Below are 6,359 nucleotides of genomic sequence, written 5' to 3' on the forward strand. Positions count from 1 at the left end.
AGGTTTGCGGAAGGACATTCTTGAGAACCTCTCCATAGAAACAGAAGTTTCATCTGTGAAAAGTACATCATTAAATTTTTCGGCACTGTCAATCCACTGTTGAGCTTGTATCACTCTCTTTTCTTTATTGACATCTCTTACAGTATCATGGGATGCAGCCTACAGGTACAGTAAGTAAAAAAAAATTAGGACCATTGAGACATTAAATGCTTATGACTTGCAGTATACAGTATTGTAAAATTAAGGTTAATGTACTGTACAGTACAGTATTTTACATTACCTTGTGCGACAATATCTCCATCCCATTGTTCTTCGCATCCGTTTCACACTGGAAACTGAAACGTCCATATCATAGTCCGAATGAAGAATGTTTTTTATTTTTCCAGCAGTACGCTCATCATCACCACAAGTTAATTCTTCTACAATCTTTTGGACTTTCCTATAGTATAACAAAGACAAAAATGATTGTACAGCATACTGTACAGTACAGCAGGCATGTCCAAACTGTGGACCTCCAGCTGTTGTGAAACTACACATCCAGGCATGCCTTGCCACACTGTAATTGTACTTTACAGTATCTTTCTCTAATAGCAAATCGATGGCACAGCATGATGGCAATTGTACAGTAGTTTCACAACGGCTGGAGGGCCACAGCTTGAAGCCGCCTGGTACAGTACAGTATACAGTAATAATGTACAGTACAGTAATTATAGAATCTGCTAATACTGTATAGAGTACTGTACTTACAATGTGCAGTGAGAAGGAGTTCTGTATCTGGGGCGCATCCTCATAGAAGCATGATTGCGCACAGTCTGTAAATGAACTTCAGTACCACTTTCTTTCAGCCAAGCCTGGATCTCTCGTGTTGTCTTGTTATCTTGCTTCATCTTGACGATGATCTGGCTCATTTCTTTGGTGATTTTTGGCGGCATGTTTAATCTCAGGAACTGTGGAGACAAGATACAGTAATGTACCGTAAATACTGACCAGTAATGGAAATTTTGGTACTTCGGCAACAAGTCGACTGGCTGGCAGCCGGGCAGGCAGGAGTAAAGTTGGGGCCGGACGTGCAGCCGGTAGGGTTGCCTTCCCTTAATTAGTGGTATGCGATGCGATGGGCGCCGTGATAATAGACAAGTACCAAATACACTGCCCGGAATCACGGCACTTTGTGAGAGGAATCCTGGGAGCTGTAGTCACTTCAGACGAAACCGGAAGTGACGTTACGACATTACACAAACGTCTACAAACAGCCCACGATATAAAGGATCTACAGTATAAGAGTGCCGGATCGGGAGTGACGTGAACACGCACCCTGCGCTCTGCTGCGTCTGAGCGTCAGGGTTGCCAAGACTACCCTGTAAGCCGGCAGCGGCAAACAGGAAGTCCCGCTGTTCCTCGCAAAGGACTATGGGACACGTAGTTCTACACAATTAATTAGAGTCCGGCCAGGAAGCGGGAATAGACCAGGTATACTGTATAAAGGGCTCATACGCAGTAATGCAGGACACCTTGAAAAAGTCCTCTGCGGAGGAAGAAACGCGTTGGTGGACTGTGTATGGGACAGAGAAAGGAATCGTTGGACCAGGACCTTTGGCAGTACTAAAGCCCAGCTGATGTGCCCTGGAGAGACTACATACAACGCATATGGGACTGGTGAGAACTCAGTTCCCATAAGATTTAACTTTGGAGATTACAGCGCAGAACAAACTCCTTCAAGCGCCCGATAAGTGACCTTTCCCATTTTTTCTGTTATAAAGTACCAAATACAGTACAGTCTCCAGGATTAAAGGGATGAGGTGGCAATGTGTGGCTTCTCCCTGCTCATAACAACACAGAGCAGGGGGAAGGAGCAGGAGAAGGGGAGGCACAGAGGCGGTCCGCAAGTTGAAAGCACGCGCGGTGTACACACACACACAGCGATGATGGATGAAAAATTATCCATCATCGCTGGCATGCTGGTCAAATCAGCAGACAGGAGACTTTGCTAGTGTTGTGTCTCCCATTGGTGGCCTACACTATACACACTTGGAGATTTACTGTAGATCGGAAAATTGGCAAAAAGTAGCATGATTAAAAAAAAATGGGGTACTTGTGTATTATCAAGGCGCCCCCGATTTCCATCGCAGGGCATTGTACAACCAAAAATCGCATCGCATGTGATATGAAGCGATAGGAACGATTTTTAATTGTACAGGCAACCAGATGAGTACCCTGATGGGTAATGACTATTTTAAATGCACCACCATTGTTAACGAGACCCCATTATCAACACCAACCCGAAGCGTGGCGAGCGCAGGCAGCCCCCACTACACACGTCGGCGTGGAGTTTGGAGTTGATTTTACAGTACAGTATACTGTATAGAGCGCAGCGAGCCACCGAACCTGAAGCGTGACGAGCGCAGCAAGACCCGTGAGGGGACGCGTAATACTTGTGAAGTAATGCGCGTGCCCTCGCGGGGCTCGCTGCGCACGCCACGCTACAGTATACGGTATACTGTACAGTAAGATCAACTTCACGCCGACGTGGATAGTGTGGGTATGAAAAGGTCAGAGGATGCGTACTGCCGCCCCTCGTACTTACAATACGAACACCCACAGCTAGGGGATTTTGTACACAGCTAGGGGATTTTTTTTACACAAATACAGTATGACTGAGTGCAAAATACAGTAGCGAAAAAATACATTATTTACAGTATTACACCAATTGTATTACGGAGAGAACTAGTATTTAGCAGCCTACAGTAGCCCACCCTAATAGAGTATTGTCATCGCTAGTCGGGGATCTGCGGCCCATACACACCAGGCAATTTTAACACATTGTACAATATTCTCAATGGCGCTACAGTACCTGTATCTCTACTGCACTGTGCAGCCATGTCGATTCCCAACATTGCTGAAAATCACGATACAGTATCACATGTGCTCCTATCCCTATATCGAGCGCAGCGAGCCACCGAGGCCGAAGCGTGGCGAGCCCCGCGAGGGGACCCGGATACCTGTGAAGCCCGCGAGGGGACGCGTATACAGTAGCTGTGAAGGTATCCACGTCCGCTCGCCACGCTTCGGGCTCGGTGGCTCGTTGCGCTCGCCACACTATATAAAATCAACTCCACGCCGACGTGGATTGTGGGGGTATGAAAAGGTCGGAGGACGCGTAACGCCGCCGCTCGCCACGCTTCGGGTTGGCGTTGATAGTGGGGTGGCGTTAACAATGGGGGCATTTAGCCACCAGGGTGGGAATACAATTAAAAATGGGGTCTTGGGGGCCATTTCACATACAGTATGAAACAGGCATCTGGGTACATCTGTACATACTGTACAGTATTAAAATCGCATCAAATCGCATCGTATGCAATACAATAGCATACAATTCTATTCTATTCTAAATAGCATATTCTCAATGGCGCTACAGTATCTCTACTGCACTGTGCAGCCATGTCGATTCCCAACATGGCTGAAAATCACGATATCACATGTGCTCCTATTACTGACTGAGCCTGCGAAACAGTCCGTAAACATGAGAAAAACACCGGTCCCCTCGTTTGAGGAAAAAATACGTTATTTACGGTATTACACCAATGGTATTACGGAGAGAACTAGTATTTAGCAGCCTAAAGTAGCCCACCCTAATAGAGTACTGTCATCGCTAGTCGGGGATCTGCGGCCCATACACACCAGGCAATTTTAACACATTGTACAATATTCCACATGGCGCTATCTCTACTGCACTGCACTGAACGTGTAAGGCATCAAAAATCACGATATCACTACTCGATACTGTATACAGTAAGTCTGCGAAACAGACTCTAGTATTTACGGACAGTGGGGCAGATGTACAGTATTAAGCTTTAACAAGAGGTAAATCCAAGGGTGATAAGGAGAGATAAACATCCAGCCAATCACCTCCTAACTGCCATGTTACAGGCTGTGTTTAAAAAAAGTCAGAAAGGAGATGATTGGCTGGACGTTTATCTCTCCTTATCACCCTTGGATTGAATCTCTTGTTAAGGCTTAATACATCTGCCCCAATACTCATAGCGGCAGCCTGCAGTATCTGAATACAGTATACACAGCAGGCGATTGTATACAGTATTCTGCACCGGGTGCATTTGAACAGTAGGAAAAGAAGGCAAACAGCTTCATTCAGGGAAGGGTGGGAACCGAGCGCTTCCGCGCAGGGACCGTTTTGTAGTGCTGCTTACTGTATACTGTAATGCAGCAATCAGTGAAATGTACAAATGACTGTACTACTGTATAGTGTACTTACTGCTCCAGCGAGAAGATACAGTACCGTACTCTTCTTGCGGAAGGAAGGCAGTATGATGGTAAAGCTTGGTAGAACAGGAACGCAGCAACAACTTGACTTTGGATTCAGCAGAATGAATAGTCCAGGTGTACAGGTACAATCTCGTGCTTGTATACAGGCAAGAGATGAAGAGACGATCCGTAGCAATTCTACACGGTTTAGATGCAGAAAAACAAACTGGATACAGTAGTTTGACAATTTTAGTATCTGTAGCTGAATTTATGCTGGCAGAGACAAAGGAAATCCTTCATGAAGCTGATAGGTGCATTTGAATTATGTACAATTACCAGCGAAACAAAAAGGCAGACTGCAATTAACATATGACTGCAATCAACATCTTATTGTCTGAGGTGTCGGTCTGTGTCTGAGTTTGGAGAAATCTATTGTTGCGAAAAAAAAACGTTCTCTGTAGCGCAGTACAGTATGGGTATAAACTATCGTGTACATGGATGCCTGCCATTGTGAATTTTTGTTTGTGGAAAAGTCCGAAAGAATTTGATAAGCACCAACTACTGTAACTACAGTACCTGTATTGGTTTAAAAAAAAAAAAGAACGTTTAAAAAATAAAAATATAATGTAACCAACTGAGGATCGAACTACTGATACTGAGATAGTGAAGGCGTGCCTCTACCCGCTAGGCCACTATTGCCTGTGATTTTACTGCTGGCAGATGGTTACCATGGCTTCTGCACCAATCAAATACAGTTCATGACCATCCAGTACGTCACTGCGGCTGCGAATAAAAGAAAATAACTCTGTCCGTAAAGTAAGGACAAAATCCGTAGTGTAAAGTATGATACTGTAGGTCCTCAAATAATGTTTTAAGTAGTCATCCAGCAATAGCAAAGGTTAGCATGGCTTCTGTACCAATTACATAAATGACCGTACGTAGCTGCTTCTGCGAATAAATACTGTACAAACTCTGTCCGTAAAGTAAGGACAAGATCCGTAGTGAAAAGTGGCTGGTTAGCAAAGGTTAGCGAATTTTATCCCGAAACACGGTCCTCAAGGCAAGGAGTTTTACCTGAAAAGCAAAATCTATTTTGCGAAAAAAAAACGTTCTCTGTAGCGCAGTATGTACAGTATGGGTATTAACTATCGTGTACATGGAGGCCTGCCATTGTGAATTTTTGTTTGTGGAAAAGTCCGAAAGAATTTGATAAGCACCAACTACTGTAACTACAGTACCTGTATTGGTTTAAAAAAAAAAAAAAGAACGTTTAAAAAATAAAAATATATTGTAACCAACTGAGGATCGAACTACTGATACTGACATGGTGAAGTTGTGCCTCTACCCTCTAGGCCACTGTTGCCTGTGATTAACTGTGCTCCCTTGGTGTATGATATACTGTACAGCAACGTCCAATACAAGACATGCCCCATAAAGTATAGTACTGAACGTACTGTATGACATGCTCCGTATGATACTGTAGGTCTTCAAATAATGTTTGAAGTACTGTAGTCATCCAGCAATAGCAAAGGTTACCATGGCTTCTGCACCAATTACATAAATTACCGTACGTCACTGCGGCTGCGAATAAAATAAAATAACTCTGTCCGTAAAGTAAGGACAAAATCCGTAGTGTAAAGTATGATACTGTAGGTCCTCAAATAATGTTTTAAGTAGTCATCCAGCAATAGCAAAGGTTAGCATGGCTTCTGTACCAATTACATAAATGACCGTACGTAGCTGCTTCTGCGAATAAATACAAAACACTCTGTCCGTAAAGTAAGGACAAAATCCGTAGTGAAAAGTGGCTGGTTAGCAAAAATCCGTAGCGTAAAGTCTTAACGTGGAGCATTAGTCACCCAGTGGTTAAACTATGTATTGCATGGCGTGGTACATAACGCAGGACATAACGCGATCTGCAACTCGCGAGTCAGAGCCCTCAAAAGCGCGTTGTAAACCACGATGTACCTGGGCATAACTGTATATATATATATATATATATATATATATATATATATATATATATATATATATAGAACTCCAATAATGAAGGCACATGACACAGGCAGTAATATCACAGCAAGTGTATTTGGCTAGTT

The 6,359-nt window shown here is 43.7% G+C and overlaps 1 long non-coding RNA gene across 1 annotated transcript; it reads right to left on the reverse strand.

Annotated features, from left to right (window-relative positions):
- Positions 1 to 282: 282 nt before the first annotated feature.
- Positions 283 to 4,319, reverse strand: LOC146019638 (uncharacterized). The gene is made up of 3 exons (XR_014450628.1): positions 4,271 to 4,319; positions 748 to 947; positions 283 to 439 (listed from the first exon to the last, which is right to left on the reverse strand). It is a non-coding gene; the product is annotated as an uncharacterized LOC146019638 (long non-coding RNA).
- Positions 4,320 to 6,359: the final 2,040 nt, after the last annotated feature.

Source organism: Crinia signifera, chromosome 7, assembly GCF_055691185.1.
Source record: "Crinia signifera chromosome 7, ASM5569118v1, whole genome shotgun sequence".
Classification (NCBI taxonomy): domain Eukaryota; kingdom Metazoa; phylum Chordata; class Amphibia; order Anura; family Myobatrachidae; genus Crinia; species Crinia signifera.